This window comes from Protopterus annectens, chromosome 14.part0, assembly GCF_019279795.1.
Source record: "Protopterus annectens isolate FY-2018-M chromosome 14.part0, PAN1.0, whole genome shotgun sequence".
In the NCBI taxonomy this organism is placed as follows: domain Eukaryota; kingdom Metazoa; phylum Chordata; order Ceratodontiformes; family Protopteridae; genus Protopterus; species Protopterus annectens.
In genome coordinates, this window is record NC_056748.1 from 1091530694 (window position 1) to 1091550173 (window position 19480).

Here is a 19480-nt window from a genome sequence, read left to right on the forward strand (position 1 = left end):
AATAAACCACTTAGCACTCAATGCCTCCAAAACAAAACTTATGGTATTCACCCCTTCCAAAGCTACCTCCTTCAATACCAACTCCTTCTTAATTACCAGCCTAAATAACACACCCCTAGAACTAGTCCCTGAAACTAAGCTATTAGGAGTACTAATTGACAATCGACTTAGTTACAATTCCCATCTACTATTAAATATAAAAAAAACCCATCAAAAACTAGGCATGCTCTACCGTCAGAACCAATACCTTACAAGCTCCTCCAAAATCACACTCGCTTCCTCTTTTCTCATCCCCTCGCTTCTCTATGGTGCTCCATTACTGACTAATCTTCAGGCCTCCCTAAAAAAACAACTTTCTTCTTGCTATAATAAAATAGCCAAATTCGCCAACAGCCACAGGTCCTCTACCCACCATTGTTCTTCTCTTCAAAAATTAAATTGGCTTGAATTACCAAATCAGCTTACATATATTCAGCTGACTTTCGCTCATAAGCTCATTTTCAGTCCTTCTCTTTGTCCCTCCCTGTCTTCTGCCTTCAAAATGCACCTACCAAACAGAGTCCTAAGGTCTAACAATCAAAACCTATTAATAGTACACAAACCATGTCATCCCCCAGGCAAACACTTACTATCTTTTAACCTTGCCCGTCTCTGGAACTCACTTCCTCCATCCATTCGTACTATCACTAACAAATACATGTTCAAAAATCACTTCATATATATCTAAGATCCCAATGGGATTGTTCTTGCTCCCTCCCCTCATAGATCTATAACATTCCATCCCCCTCACACTTATCCTATTAAAGCTTATGTTCCCTCACTATAGTTATTTAATAAAGACCTTCTGAGTTTCTTCTTCAATAACTTCCCTGATTGCATATCTCAATACTGTTTTTATTTTTGAATGTTTCTCAAATTTATGCCTAAATGTATTAATGTTTTATCTCTACTCTGTATAATTGCCTTGTAGTTATAGCATCTTCCTAATTCTGTCTATATCGCAGCTTTTCTCCCCATTTTGAATGTTTCTCAAATTTAAGCCTAAATGTATTAATTTTTATCTCTATTCTGTATAATTATCTTGTAGTTATTGTATGTACCTAATTTTGTCTACGTTGGAGCTTTTCTCCCCAGGACTCCATTGAAAATGGGTTCTTTTGGCCCAATGGACTATCCTGGTAAACCAACTGCAAATAAATAAATAAAATAAATATACATATATATATGTGTGTGTGTGTGTGTATACCGACAGCTATATATATATATATATATATATATATATATATATATATATATATATGTGTGTATTATTTATTTATTTATTTTACATTTGTTGACCGGGATAGTCCGACTGGATACATGTCCATTTTCATCGGAGGCCCGGGGAGAAAAGCTCCACAGAGAACAGAATACAAGTAAATTTACATACACATAAATGAACAGGAGAAAAAGATACAAATTCACATATATTATGCTTTGCTTAGATTAGATTAGATATTTTTAGCAACAGCATAGTTTAAATCCAACTCAAAATACAATAATGTTACTATATTCAGATACAAGATCCGATCCGTTATAGAATTCAGAAGGACTGTGAAGAAACTGATTACTGTAGAACCAACAAAAATAGGATTAATGGTCAGTTAATTTACAAATTGTGTAAAGGAAAAAAGAATAAACCCAAGTTTGTTCAAGTAGAGTAGGTTATGGTTTTGTATCTAAGAGAAACTAGTCTGGATTTACACATGGACATAGCCAATGTGTCTTAAAAAATTGATTAAGATTGTTTTTGAATTGACAAAGGGAGGTAGTAAGTCTTAGGTTATTAGGGAGGGAATTCCAAACCTTTCCTATAGAATTGGCAAAGAGAGCATCACCTCCCATATTATTAGATTTGATGGTTTGGACCAGTAGTCTGTTAGAGGAGCGAAAACTGCTAAGATTGGAGTAAGGGGTCAGTAGTTTATTCAGTGAAGGGGTTTTATCAGGTTCCTTAATGATTTTAAATGCTTCAGTGAGTTGTTTCAGTTTGAGAAGATCGGGTAGTTCTAACCAGTCAAGTTTCCTTAGGTTAAGGCAGTGATGAGTTCTATAAGGAACTCCTGTTACAAATCTGGCAATGTGATTATAAGCGACAGAGAGTTTATTAATATCACATTTATTGAGGAAAGAAAGTACAGGAGAGGCGTACAATAGGGTGGAGAGTAGATGCGTATGAGCGATGGTTAGTTTGGCATTGGGGGTTAGAAAGTTCTTAATTCTATACAAGGATCCATGTTTCTTATTTACAGTCTTTATGGTTTGACTGATATGCATATCAAATCTAAGTTTATTGTCAATAGTGACCCCTAATAGTTTAGTATTGGTATCAGGCTCAATGATGGTACCATTATTAGATTGAACGAAGAAGGTACTATAGTTAGATTGTAGAGAGTGTTGCACTGGAGGAGGAGCTGAGGTGGGAAAAAATAGTAGTAACTTAGTTTTTTTTGGATTTAGGATAAGTTTCCGCTCTGAGAGCCATTTTTCTACTGTAGCAAAGCAGTGTTGGGTTACTACTTGTAAATCAGGGAAAGAGACATCGGAGCAAATAAGGGTGGAGTCGTCTGCATATTGGATGCAGGTGGCTTTAGGGATAACTGTGTGAAGTTCATTTATGAACACGGAAAAGAGAAGGGGACCAAGTATGGAGCCTTGGGGAACTCCTATGGAATTAGGTAACAGGTGAGAGAGCTTATTTTGCCATTGGACTGCTTGTTGCCTTCCAGAGAGAGATAAGCATGGAACCAGTTGAGAGCTGGATTATTGAGGTGTAAGGTTTCTAGCGTGTGGAGAAGTAGCTGGTGATTGACCATATCAAAGGCTTTTGACAAGTCAAGAAAGAGGGCGGAAGATATTTTTTTGTTATTATGGTTTTTATTAACTGAGTCAGTAAAAGAAAGGAGGGCGGTGGTCGTACTATGGTGGGGTCTGAAACCATGTTGAGATTTGGTCAATAGATTGTTTAGGGTGAGGTAATGGAGAAATTGTTTATGAACACATCTTTCCATGATTTTGGCTATTGGAGACAGTATTGCTATTGGTCTATAATTCGATGGTTCAGTAGAAGAGCCACCCTTATGGAGTGGTATGACATAGGATATTTTCCAGATAGAGGGGATAGTGGACTCAGTAACAGTTCGATTAATCAGGATAGAGATAGGATAGGCTATAACATCTGCTGCTATTTGCAGGTATTCAGCTGGGAGTCGATCTGCCGAAAGGGTGGTTGGTTTAAGTTTCTTCAGTAAGGTTCTAATGTAGGAGGTGGGTATATGCTGTAGATTAAAGGAGGGGAATGATTCATCAGTAACATTAATTAGGGGAGAGGAAGGAAGGGGTAGTTGATTGGCTAGTCACTGAATGGTCTCAGTAAAGAAGGAGTTAAAAGTATTGGCTACTTCTTCTGGGTTTTTACCAATAAGTGTTTCAGGGGTAGGAGTAGATGATTTCCCTGGATGGAGGAGATTATTTAAGCCTGCCCAGAACTTCTTTGGGTTATTCTGGTGTTTATCTCGGAGGTGACAGAAATAGTTATTTTTGTCCAGGCTGCTGGCTTTTTTCGTATCATTTCTAAGCTGCTGGAATTTAATGCGATCTAGAGGTGCCTTAGTGGCTCGCCATTTAACCCAGGCCTTATCTCTAAGTTTAATTTTAGATTTGGTTTCTCTGGTTAGACAGGGTGCTATCCGTACCTTAGTTTTTTTTTTGAACGGACTTTAATGAAAGCGCTTTTTCGGTGAAAGCGCTTTCATTAAAGTGCATTCGAGTATTGTGGATTTGGACTATTGAACTTTTGTTCAATAGTCCTAGATCTATATAAATATATATATATATATATATATATATATATATATATATATATATATATATATATATATATATATATATATATATATATATATATATATATATATATATATATATATATATGCATATGTGTGTGTGTGTGTGTGTGTGTATGTGTGTGTGTGTGTGTGTATGTGTGTATGTCTCCAGTATATATATATATATATATATATATATATATATATATATATATATATATATATATATATATATATATATATATATATATATATATATATATATATATATATATATATATATATATGCCAATATATGTCCCCTGCCATGACATGTGTGAGAGAACATCACACATCAATACACAACATACCTACACACCAGTACATGGCTGCAAGATGGAGTGTGGAGTGTGGTGTGTAACCCATGTTGGGAACACATAGCAACTGTATAAGCTGGTGGGATATATACATGTTGGTGAAGGGTATTAGGCACATATTGGTATGTAGGTCTGGTTGGGTGGCAAACAAGACAGCATATAGGGCTGGTATATGACACATGTGGTGGTTAAACACTGTAGACGGGTAGTTACATTTGGAATGTGGAAGCCATTGTGCCCCCACATGGGAACAAAGGGAACATGGTGCCCACCCATGGACAGTCACAACAGCATGTACATGGACATAAAGGTGCCTGGGCTGTGCGCTGGGTAGGAGGGACATGCATGTTGAACCTTGTGTATGTGTACTGCGTGGCTCCAGGTGATGTAGTACATACCCCATGTCTCTGTGGAGCTCCCTATGCACAAGACCCTTGACCTAACTGGGTGACAGACATATGTCTGTGTGTGCTCCATGGGGGGACACCATCCCCTGAGATGGTTTCACATGAATGCAGTGATGGAACAGTAAATAATGAGGTTCCATGGTGGGTCACAGATGTGATGTGGACTGGTAACATGGGCACATTGGGTTGGAGTGGTGTTCCTGCTAGGAAACCCCCTACACATACTGGTGTGTAACTGTCATGGAACATATGTGGGGTGCAATAGTCCACACAATCCCAGAACATGTCCAACAGCATGCATAGATATCCCCAATATCATAGAATGGCAGATGTATAGCAATCACATAGCAGGCCAACCACATGCATATGTGGAAACATAGTGGCAGTGACAATGGCATGCAGGTGAAATATCCTGTAACAGCCCAGCAAGTCTAGTGTCCCCACAGGGAGCATGTCTATAAACACATAGCAGAAAGTGTTGTACAATACAATATATGACCCAATGGTACACATACCGGACACATACCATTAATGTTGTGTCAACATTATGTTGGAGCTGATATGGTGGCAGGAAATTGATATGTGTGTTGTATTATGGCAAACTTAACATATGAGTTGCTCAGACATATTTCCATCATTATGTCTTTCAGGGAGTATGGCACACCCGAGGAATCCTGCTTACAGTGCCGCTGAGGTGAGGAGGAAATTATAATCACCAGCATCATCCACAATTACCAGCTTTTGTTCTCACGGACAAGCCAGGACCAGCAGGAGAGAACAGCCATGTGGAATGATGTGGTCCGCAGGGTGAATGAGGTGGGGATGCACAGCCGTACATATGAGCAGGTCCGCCACCATTGTAGTGACCTGCTCCACCATGTACATCACCGTACCACTGCCATGCGGGGTGACCACCTTGCAACGGGGGGGGGCCATAAAATCCACCCCCCCTCACCAGAGTGGAGGAGCTGCTCATGAGCCTGGTAGTACCTGCCTGCCCACAAGAGCTACAGACGTATACAGTCATGGAGGTGGGCGCTACACTCACACCAGACATGGAGCATGCAGGTAAGGTTCCAATATCAGTAGACTACTGTAGTGCATGCATCTGTACAGGTAGATCATGCATATGTGAGATGTGGGGTCTGCTGCTGTGTAGTACTGATAAGCAGTAATGCATAATCTGTAGCACTGTGGACTTCAGCTGTTGTTGTACTGCAACATTGCAGCCACCCTGTAGCAATGCCACAGCTGTGGCCAATGAAATCAACTCTATCCCATCTCAATGTAGGCACCTCTGGGATACCAGCAAGGCAGTGGCCAGATGCCGGTGAGTATGGTTTAAGGTTATGCTTGGCAATTCACTGTGCATGTCATAGCTAAGATGTAGGCCATGTACACATCTAACACACCTACCCATAATGCATGCTGTACATGTGCACTGACAGAGCACACCCCTCACTAATCTGATTAACAGTCTCAAACACATGCAATACCTAGTCCATCTGAGACAACTGTGGCTACTCTCCAGTGCACATTGCCCAGGCACAGCTGACATCTGCCCAACATACACAGCTATGTCATACACAGAGCAGTTGAACATGCTACACATAAAGACATCCCACTCCCTCTGCTAACACATGCTCCAGGGTCCCAAACCTCATCAACACATTACATGGAATATACTGGGGGGATAAGACCCTGTCCTGGGGAATCCACACTCTCTGGAATGGACTACCCATACATGTCAGGCAATGCTACTCATTGGCCCTCTTTACAGAACCAATTGGCAATTGGATGGGAAATTGGGAATTTACCCTGGGTAGTATGTCTGTGCCACAGCTTGACATTGGCACAGGGGAATAACATTAGTGGGTGGTGCATGGCTGGGAACCCCTTTGGCTAGGCTTATGTAGGCCCCAGGACCAACAGACCAGTACTCACCTATGAACCTATGTGTACCACAGGTAACATCAGCCAGAGCTCAATCATGGTCAATAACGGTCTCTACACTCACCATAGGTACAGTACATTGTGTCTGTGGTTGGTCTAATGGTAGTCTATATCACTCATACATGCACCACTGATGATGACATCTGTGAATACACATCATGCATTCACTAAACAGGTGTCCACATGTGATCCAGAAACACACAGAGGCTGTGCACAACTGACACACAGATACACATCCTGCAATGGTGTGTACACCTGTGAGGTATGGTGCACAGTTCATGCCAGGGTGCTAAACTGATGCACAACAATGCTGTGGACATGGGTGCAATGAGTTCCAGGGGGAGGGCCATCACCTACTAACAGAAGCCATGCATCACAGCCATGTATAATGTTGGTAATGGGGATTGACTACAGTTGCACTGCATGCTATTGAGCGCCGCATGTCTTGCATGCTGAAATGTGTGTAATTACAGGTTTGTGTGTGATACTGTACTGCACCATTGTCTGCTATTGTGTGTGTTATAGGGGTGCAGGAGCTGTCTGTAGGTGCTTTCTGGTGGAGTGTATGGGTTGCCATGTATGTCAGCTGCATGTGTATATGTCTGTGTGTGTGGCCATGTCTGCACACACACGTGTGTGTGTGTGTGTGTGTGTGTGTGTGTGTGTGTGTGTATGTGTGTGTGTATACTGTTTAATGGTGATGTACAGGTCTTACAGTCTTTTCCCTGTTTTCCCCTCACAAGTGGCGAGGCGGGGCTGGGTCCACCCCCCCCGCAGGGAATCTGATGTCACTGATACAGTCAGTGACCATGAGGATAGTTGTGTTGAGGCACAGGAAGGGTTGTCAGGGGCTGCCACTGGGCCACCAATTGACAACCCACATGTATCCACCCCATCCACACACACAGTCACACTGACTCTACATACCTCATCACCGTTAGCCATAGCTGAGGGACAGCCTACGTTTGGCATTGGCCAGGACAGTGTTGTATTTATGGCATGTGTGTCAGGACACAGCAGCCATAGCCAGATGTGTGGTGGGGTAGCACATAGGCAGAAGTTCAGGGGTTCTCGTAGGAACACTGCTGGTCACCATGCCCCTGGCAGACGTGCCACATCTATTTCAACCACACACATGTTCCAGACTGTCATTGAGACACAGGCATGAATGGAACAGTACACCAGGCAGGGTCTAAGGGTGCAGAGAGCTCATCACACCTCTGTAACTGACAGCATCCATGACCTAGCAGGTGCCATCTGTAATTACACCAAGGTCATGGATAGACAGTGGGGTGAGACATTGGACCTCATCCACAATGTCATGTCCATGCATCAGGTCAGGGCAGGATGGTTGCAACGGCCACGTGGATGTATGCCAACAACACGAGCAGCTGGAGGTCACTGCAGATGTCCAACCAGTCACAGCCACTCCCGTAGTGGCAGTACCAGCCCCAGCACTGTCGGGGGGTGCTGTCCACAGACCGCCATAGGAGACCACGTGCACGTGACCCTGGCCAGTCATAGGAGGGACCTAGATCCAGTGGACATCTGTCAAACTCGGGGACAGTACTCGGTCTGGCTTTGTACCTGATACTGCCTGTAGCACCCCCCGCCAGGCACAGGTCCCGTGTCCGTAGCTGGAGATGGTGAACTGCAAACCCTGCCAGGTACAGTCTGCAGTTGTCTCACAATTCCCTGTATAGGGCAGCCACATGGAGGAACTGTGTGCATGCAGACACACCCACATAAACAATGAACCTAGGGCAACCACATACCTGCACACACGACATCACCTGTGGCCCATAACAGTAGTCAGCCCCATCACACACACACACACACACACACACACACACACACACACACACACACACACACACACACACACACACACACACACACACACACGTTGTCAATTATATGGCTCAGCCTAGGCCTCTGGCAAACCAACAACACACCCTGTGCATATGATGATACCTGTGCCACTCCTTGACATCCGTAACATTGATGCAGGGACAGGCTAACATGGTGCTGATGCACAGGGTGACTGTACAACAGTGTAGCAATGGAATGATGTGTAGCATGTTGTCAGCAGTAAAGTGAAATGCTAATATCTTGTAAGGTGCAGCTGTGCAGCCATGATGCATCATAGCTGTAATTAACAATGTTGTATTGTTGTCACCAGTATCTATATTCTGGTTGTGTTGTGTTTGTCCTTGTGCCACATGGCTGATGGGTGTAGCGGTGTCAGCAGGCTTTCTACAGTAGACACCAGTAAGTGTAGTGGGTGGTACACATGCCATGGCTGGGTACAACACACAGAGCCTTTGGTTTGGATGCAGTACAGGTACAAGACTGTACACATGGAGGTATGTCCCCATGCAGGTAACACATCTGTTGCACATGTAAACCCACCAAGACGAGATAGGCAAACCACATAGTTTTATATATATATATATATATATATATATATATATATATATATATATATATATATACAGTCTACAATGTGGATGATATTGAAAATGCTAACAGCAGGGTGTATGTCCGTCTCCCCACTCTACTGTGATCCTCACATAAGTAACATCTGTGTGCCAATGCCGGTGGCATAGCACTACCCTTAGGAGGGTGTGAGGTGCTCAACTACTGTGAATGGTATAAACAACAACAAACAACCTGATTACATACACTATACAGTATTATAGACAATTATGTGGAAGGATAGACGCAACGGTAACTGCAATAATGTTGGTTGTGTTCACAACAGCCACACCCAGTGAGTTATAGCAACCCCAGTAGTGCTGCACACCTCAACAGTGTTGAGGAGGGCATTAACACATCTATGACCTGTGAAGGACTGTATGTCCATGGGATGGCACCTGTGGAATGTTGGCATATGCCAAGCAGTCCTGGTGGAAACATATTCTGTGTCAGAGGTAGATCCCTTAACAACTACACACATTCCTATATGTGGGATGGTGTACTAAAGCCTGCTATGATCTACATAGGTATTGTGCATGCCCTAACCCTCATCTACACATGTCATGATTGGGTAAAGGAGGTATACCAGGTTCAGGTTGTATTATCTGCCTTTGACAAGTCCAACATTGGCGGGGTCCCATGTGTTAAGATTACCAGTGACACTGGCCATGGGTTCATTGTTGATATGTTCCATGTCCCTGCAGACCAGGGTCATCAGGCTACTGGGTGGTAGTTTCCAGCTGACATGGATTTGTGGTCATCCCTGCCAACATTGGTGAATCCATTGTCAGGTGTAGGCCTATTGGATTGTATGAAGGATCCCAGCTACTTACTGCACCTGCCCAGGGGGTTCCCCCAAGGATGACATGTCACTTGACTGTACTGCATGATATGTTAGTAATGCCAGACTGACATACTACAGGTGGGATGGAGTAATGTTAACATGTACTCACCTTGTCATGTAGGGTCCTGCTTATGGGATCTGCTAAGGTTGGTATTGTATTGCAGGCTGGATGTGTTTGGCTGGGGTGGGGGGGATACCGGTCTGTGCCAGATGTATGTTGTTTGGGTCTCTCAAACCAATCAATGGTGCATGAGGACATATATTTTGTGGTTACGTTCCCAGTTCTATCTACAGATGTATGTCCATATATACCTATGATGATATATATGTGTTCATCTTTGACAGGGAGACAATCATTCCTTCGAATGGCCCCTTCTACAAACCAAAAGGAAAAACCCTTTATTTCTTATTGCACCACAGTTCAAAACAGAACAGTTCTAAAGGCACCTTCGCTGACTCTCAAACTGCAAGTTGGCATACATATTGTAATGCCAGGGTGCTCCCTACAACCCCCCTACTGTGATATACTAACTCCTAGTTTGCACTACAGTGAGGATAGGCAAATATTCCCCATCCCCACTATAGTGCCATCTGCAACCAAATTGCCTAATCTGCAATGAGAAAATGCATATGACATTCGCTCATTGCACATTCGATGCATGTATTGCAAGATTGTGCAATTTTGAGAACATACTTTTGGCCTTCCAGCTTTCGGACACATGGATTTCTCCCTTTGAAAGGTGAGCCACATATATGCTGACATATATGCATTCCTAGTGCTGTATATATGTGGACATATGGATGTATACATATATATCTATGGATGTATGCATATCTATGTATATATGTATATATATATATATATATATATATATATATATATATATATATATATATATATATAAATATATATATATATATATATATATTTCTATACCTATATCTACATATATAGATATGTTACATTCATTTAAAGATGAATATGTATATATATATATATATATATATATATATATATATATATATATATATATATACACACACACACACAAATACATTTACATGGCAGAATACATTCCCTGTAGTGTATACCTAGGCTGGATGATATGTATTTGGAAATATCATGATTATGCATATCTGCCATGGCTTAGTGGTAAGTCACTTTGTGTATAGTGTGTAGGGTCCTGATTTCGAGCCTTGGAGGAGCTGTTCATTTTGTTGCTGGGCAGAACACAGCCAGTTGGATACAGAGTGAGTAAGGCACTTTAAAGCAGTTGTAAGCAGGTTTGCTCGATGGTAAGCACTGCTAAACTCCGGTTATGTTTTCATACACTCAGCTTCTAAATTGCTTAACTGGTGTAGGCAGTGCTTAGCTCTGCACAAACCCACGCAAACCTGCTTACCACTTCTTTAGGGTGCCTTAATCACTCTGTATCCAATGAGCCATGTTCTGCACAGCAACAAAATAAACAGCTCTTGCAAGGCTCAAACCAAGGACCCTGCACACTCTAGACAAAGTCATGTACCACTAAGCCATGACAGATGCACAGGTATTCACTGTTTCAGAAACATAGCCAATCCTGTCATGCAACAGTACAGAGAATATATACCAACATCTAGATATCTCCATGTGTAACTATATTGCAACCTTAACAGATACAACATACCCATATATGTATAGATATACATATATATATATATATATATATATATATATATATATATATATATAAATATATATGTTGTTTTATTAACTCTACATACATATATATCACTATCTATGCATACATACTTATATATCTGTTAGCAGATAAATATATCGATATAGGTATATATGGCCATGCATCTGTAGATTGCAATTGCAGATTAACAAATACACCTATGTCCACATGCCCCATTAATGGGGTTGAGAGGCCCCACACACTATACATCTTGTACAAATTGGCACCCCCCCACAGCCAAACGCATGCGCCCTGCAATACACTGCCAAGTACAGTCTGTCTCCCATAGGACATGTAATATGTGGAAGCCATCAACGTCCCCAGGATACAGATACACACACATATGTGACTACACCTACACATGCACATACATGTACAGTAAGATACATATGTAGGAAGTGCACACAATATGGAACAGCCACTATGCCTACAGTTAACACCTGAACAACTGGACACTGTATGGGTGACTCATACTAATATCAATGGTTGTTTGCAACATATACCCATAGAAAGGTCATAGGAAAGATGCCACACACAGGTTTGCAGAAATGGGAATCCTTTAATTGTGTACTATAACAGTTCTATATGCCATATCATATAGCTGTTCAAATACTGACAACCATATAAATGGAGTACTGCAACTGTGAAACAGTTATAATAATACAGTAGTCTGGAAAAGTTCACAACTGTTACTGTCCAGGCCAAGCCCTTCAGAATGTACAATAGTGCAGACAGACTGGGCTACAGGGTACCACACAATCAACAGTATGTACTGCAGGTGTGTAGTTCAGCAGCCTCTATCTACACTCTGTACAAACTCCGTAGGAGGTAAAGACGTTTTGTGATCAAATGGGTTGTTCCTGGTACATAACAAGGCATAACACACAGAACAGTCTGTATGGCAGAAGTCAGTAGGCTTTCAGTACCCCAAGTCATGTAAGTAATGTCAATATAGGGGGAGTATACGGTACTGTACATCCACATACCTTGTGGCAGCTCATGCCTGATACTCCCACATTTTGTAACAGCCTAGGTCATTTATGGTGCTCCCCACCTAGACTTAATAATACAAGCCCATATACCACTGTTACATACACTGGCATCTGCAGTTCATAAGGGCTCACATGTGTTGTGCAGGTGATGCCCACACATATATGGCCCCACCCCCACTGTATTTGTGGGGGATACAACAGCAGTGGACTAATGGCAGCAATGGCAGTGTGATATACTCACAGCCCACTACAGAATGGACCCCAACAGCATGACATATGTGCAAAGCTCTGTATGTAGATGGGGAACAGAGGCTGGAACACAGGCACATATGTGGAACACTGTTGCTATACACTAAGCAAGGTGCTGGTGTTACAGGATAGTCTGCAACATACCCTTAGTCAGGAATTTAGGTTAGATATAGACATGGATGTAGTCATGTACTGATAGCATGCAACATACACACTGCCAGTGTAATATCTGACACAGGGCCTGTGTGGTGGATGGACAACACATGATAGGCATACTTCTGTCCAGCAAGAGGTTAGGCCCACAGTAGTGAGCTGTGCAGACAGACTGCATCCCAAGGTACACTAGTATGTACACACACACACACACACACACACACACACACACACACACACACACACACACACACACACAGACACACTATAACACTAGTACTATGCAAAGCATTAGACAACTCTACCCACAGTCTGTCTGTAGTTCCTGATCCTCCTACAAATATGTGTCCAGTCTGAGTGTGCAAGTTCTCCGGTAAGAGGTATTATTACCTGCTGCCTGTATCACTGATGCCCACACACAGGATGGATGTCTATCACATAGGAAATGTAAAGGGAACACGGCCACATGCTGTAGGAATTTATAGTGGGTGGTTGCCATGATGGTGTTAATTCAATGTAGTACACATGTGTAATTTTATATATATATGGCTATCTGGATAAGTATATGTACATATATTTCCACCATATGTCCTGGACATGGAGTGTAGCCGTACACCAGCCCCTAAAGTCCCAAAGTCATAGTGCAAGGGGATGACAGGTATGTATAGCAGGTATATTACTAGACTGTTGCTACTGTCATTGGGATTGTCTTCACAGACATGGTGTGTGTGGATGCTGACATCTGCTTATAACATGTGTGCCATTGGCTACTGACAGACTTCCTAAGGAAATAATTGTAAGGTACCGCTGCTAGCATGTAATGCCCCTCTGGAGTGCAGCAGAGATATTGCTCACTATATGTGAACTTCGGACACACTCTGTACAGTCCAGAGGTATACACATAATCCCTTAGTTTACCACATGTGTACCAGGCCTGACAATATGGATGTAGACAGCCATGTAGATGGGTATAACACATAACGACTGGTATAAATTTGGCACCATAGTTGTTAGATTAATACACTCCTTTCTGGCCTGACACATAATGACTGCTGGTACAGGGATGCCATGGATACATACCACCAACTAGATATTGACATACATCTGAGCAGCATCCCACTACTCTGTCTGACATACATGACATTTAAGGGAGACCCAGCAGCAATGCATCTTGAAAGTATCTGCACATAACCTCCCACTGGTTATGTACACTAAGCTGCTAGGCATGTAACAATGCACTGTGCAGGCTACAGGCAGACAGGCTCAACACTGGCCTACATCTCGTATGGAGGAATGCACACGTACCTGCATATATAGCAGGCTCGACAGCCATGTCACAGCACAGGGTTAGATACACCTGTGTGACAGTGCATAACCACAACCAATGTGAACACAGCCACTTATGGTAAGCTAGCATAATATTACAGTATATGAACTATCTGTTCTACACCATCCTCATATGTGCCACTCACAGAATGACCCTACATATACTGGGCTGCTACACAGTTTGTTATGATGGCTGTCTGTGGTATGGGACGTGTGTGTATGGCCCTATAAACATGTACAGTAAAATGGTACCATACAGTGGGGCAGCATGTAACATCTGATAGAAAGGGAGCTAGAAAAATGACATCTACCACCGTGTGTACACAGGCTGAAGTACATATTAACAATACACACACTGCCAACATTCACCATCACTACACAGACCTCAGTACTGTACAAACATCCACAGGATGTCCAGCTTATGTCATGAAATATAACCACTACTGTACATGACATGCATTGCAATCTGATATATCACTGGCTTGTTTTCAGATATGGTGACAATATTTATGGTGTACAGCACATATACACCACTTCATGCATGCCATATGTACAAAGGTTGACAGAGGTGTGGCTGACAGCACATACACAGGGCCAGTATAGACATGTTGCTGTGATAACCTCATTTATTTTCAATTGTAACAGGATTTGTTGCAACATATGTCCTATGAGGGATATGAAGCCAGTAACTGCCACAGCCTTCACCATCTACAGACTGCAATCCTCACACTCCCGTCTGCATTCCACAGACTGATGCACTGTGACTAACACATCAAACCATAGGCACAACACTGCCCAGTCTGCAGATGACCCTGCAGATGGGGATTCCTCATATACATGGAACTGATAGGGGAGGTATTGTGACATGTACAACAGGCATATCCAGACAAACACTGTTAAACCAACATTACTCCAAATGCAGTAGAGCAGCACTTACAGTCTGTAGTCAGGTCAGGCACATCCCCCTCCTGTTGGTTGCCCACTTTCCACAGTGTATGTTGTTAGAGGTAAATCCCCAATCCATCTAGGATGCTGGTTGCCAAACATCAAATCTAGTTCCTGCTCACAGTGACTGCAAATGCCCAACACCACCATGATGTTCCTAGGTATTGGTGTGTGTTTCCATGCAATTGGCTATGGGATTGTTACCACAGCTGTTCCACATGCAATCAGCTAGGTGAGGGCTGCAATTCATGCAGAAGCCATCAGCTGATCATGAGCATCATGTAAAATACACATGCTGCTGTCTAAGCAAGGCAGGTGTGGCTCTCCACATCCACCAGAGAGGGAGTGGGGGAGGCAGACAGAGGCAGATACATGTTAGGGAGGTGTGGGAGGGTAAAACTGAAGAATGTTTGTGTCATATACCTACCAGTACATGGTATCAACCCCCTGACAACTATGTAGTGCTATCACAGTTCGATGCAGTTATTGGATGCACCACATGGGTTACCTGATGTGGAGCACTCAGAACATATATGTGAGGGTGAGTGACATCTGCAAAAGGGATATGGTAGATGTACGGTAGGTGTCATACATGTGACTGTCTGCATAAACAGATGCCAGCATCAACACAGGCACACTCACACAGGGACACACATACATTGACACACTTGGCAGGGTCAGGAGTGCAACTCATCAGTAGTGGGATTGCCACAACACATGAATGTGCAGGTATCACATGCACCACACGGGTCATACGGAGGCTGTATGGACAAAGAGTATGAGGAGATGTCAGACATCAGACAGCATGGTTCAGTATGCCCTGAGGGTTGTAGTGAGTGTGGATGTGGACATACGCCCCATACAACACTTAAACATGAACACACAGGGTGTCAGTTCTGACATGCATAGGTGCATGTCTACACAGGTGTGTGGTGGTCAACTGTGCCAGCAGGCTGTACAAGGGTAGGCAATGGATATACCATGGCATCAGGCCACATGGCAATGGTCTGTATTGTGGCTCAGGCCTGTAGTTACTGCATTTGCCCACACAAGTGGGTATTGCATCCCACATCCAGTCACCTGGGTGACTATTGTGTGTGGCCAATGCTGTACACCACATGCCATGTATGTGTTCCTTAGTCCATGACATGGATGGTGTCTGGGATGTGCACACCTCCCACATGCATGCACAGTGACATGTGGAACTGTACCTGGGGTATCTGGCCCATGATGTGAACACATATTATCATCAGATGTGCTGGTTTTGCCCATCTGTGGCAGGAACTGGTAATGGGCAGCAGGTTTACCCTTCACCTACATTGATAGCATGCCAGTAGCATTCCCTGAAGTCAGTGTCATCTGTCCTACAGGGCATCTTGCCAGGCATGGTATATCCGTTGTGAGTCACATGTGAAGGCACCACAGATTTTGCAGGTGTCCATTGGGGAGCATGGTGGAGGTGCACTGTCTGCATGTACATGCATATTGGACAGATGGGCAGGGTGACATGCCCTCTGTAGCCCACTACTATAATTGCATAGTTACTATCAGTGGTCAATATGCAGTGTACTAATCACATATTGGCTCTTGCCTAGGCATGTGTGTGCGTATGACACATGGGTTAAGTGTGTGCTCTGGGTAATAGTGGGGTGGCTAATTTGGATTGGCTGGCCTTGATGTCACATGTATAGGTATGGCTTTGCACCCCAGCCTCCCAGCTAATTTACATCTGTTATCCCTGTATGGTTGACATTGTGATATATAGTAGGGCCACCATAAAAGTAATAAGCAAAACCCCCTCCACATTGGCCACACACTCACCTCTACACAGGATACGAGTTACACACACACACACACTCACACCTGTCATGTCTGTGACATAGTACGTGCCATGAACATTACTGGAATACTTCTTCCCCAAAGGTGTATTTCACAGTGACAGACATCAGCAGGATTACCAAAGTAGGGTATTTCACCTGTACTGTGAGTGACTAGCCTAAAATGCATTGCTCCCTACACAGACAGTGAGACACACACAAAACATCCACAACTGCCATGTGTGGGTATAGGACCCCAACCAAGGCCTATATCACACTACAGCATGGAGCAGTTTTAGGTCGCACCACAGGGATTACAGGGATCTTTCTCCCCAAAGTTGTATTTCACAATGAATGACATCAGCAGGATTGGCAAAGTAGGGCATTTGAATTGTACTGCAAGTGAGTAGCCTATGATGCATTGCTCCATCCACAGACATTGAAACACACACAAAACATCCAGAACTGCCATGGGTGGTGATGGAACCCTACCACAGTTCTAAATCACACTACAGCAGTACAAAGTTACAGGACATACTACAGACATGTGCTATGACTTTCACAGAGGTGTATTTCTAGGTCAGTGACATCAGCAGTCTTGCCAACGTTGGGTATATGAATTCTAAGGAGTGTGTGTGACCTAAAAAGCATGGCTAGTCACTAAGTCATAAACAGAGAGAGACACAAAGATTCACACACAGTTGCCAAGTCTGGAGTTAGAACACCTAATTACGTTATCACATTACAGCAGTACACAGTTACAGGATGCACTACAGAGATTACTGGGCTATGATTTCCCCAGAGGTGTATTTCTAGGTGAGTGACATTAGCAGCCTTGCCAAAGTTGGTATATGAATTGTACAGGCTGTGAGTGGCCAAAAAAGCATTGCTCTCTACTCAGTCCGACACACACACACACACACACACACACACACACACACACACACACACACACACACACACACACACACACAGCTGCCAGGTCTGGGGTTAGAACATTGACCTAACTACTTTATCACATCACAGCAGTGTGCAGTTACAGGATGCACTAGGCAGTTTATTGGGCTATGATTTTCTGAGAGTTGTATTTCTAGGTGAGTGACATCAGCATCCTTGCCAAAGTTGAGTATATGTATTGTATAGGGTGTGAGTGGCCTAACAAGCATTGCTCTCTACTCAGTCAGACACACAAGCACACAGTTGCCAGGTCTGGGATTAGAACACCTACCTAACTACTTTATTGCACTACACAGTTACAGGTTGTGCTACGGAGATTACTGGGCTTTGATTTCCCCAGAGATGTATTTCTAGGTGAGTGACATCAGCAGCCTTACCAAAGTTGTGTATATGAACTGTACGGAGTGTGAGTAGCCTAAAAAGCATTTCTCTCTACACAGTCAGAGACCAAGGGACACGCACACAGACACACACTCACACAGTTGCCAAGTCTCGGGTTAGGACTATTACCTAACTAGTTTATCACTACAGCAGTACGCAGTTATGGGACACGCCATGGGGATTGCTGGGCTACAGCTCTCCCAAAGGTGTATTTCACATTGGATGACCTAAGCAGTCTTGTCATGATACTGCTATGGGGGGAGCGGTGTGTGCATGGGCTGTAATCCATTCATGTAGGGGTTGACATGACGCATGCAGGCACACATGGGGTCATATGCCACAGGTACGTGTATACAGCTACTAGGTGACTACTTCCTTGTGCAGTCATGTTGCACAGCTGGCACATGCAACACATAGTCATGCTTACAGATACTGGTGGCTAGTATCTGCAGTGAGTGACACCTGTACCTCTTGTGTTTGGGGCCCTTTGGCTGTGTGCTGGGTGGGACAGGCCCAGATGGCTCCTTGTCACGGTCACCCTCTTGAACACATCTATGTCCATCTACCTTTGGCTTATTATAGTGTGTTGTCCTTACATATATGTCTGTATTCCTATCCACTGTGTGTGCAAGGCAGGAGTGGTGCATACTGACATGTGTCTGCACTAAGAACTGCAACTGACAGATATGACTGATCCACTGGTGTTTTCTGACATGGCCTTCATGTGTTTAAGTGTGTGAGCATGCCCAGTATGACCTTTCAGTATGTTGTTGACTGACATTACCTTCATTCCTCTAAGTGTGTGCACATGCCCAGTATGGCCATCTATATTGCATGTGTGGATCATGTCCAGGTAGTTTGTACTGCAGTGCTGACCTTTGTGTTGTACACCGACAGGTAGCATGCTGTGCCTGCAGGGTATTCATCAGTCATTTGGCACTGACTGCTGCTACATTTCTGCATTGCGGGGGACACACCTGACTGTTTCTACTTTTCTACACAGGGGTGGGGGGCACACCTGACTGTTACTATAAG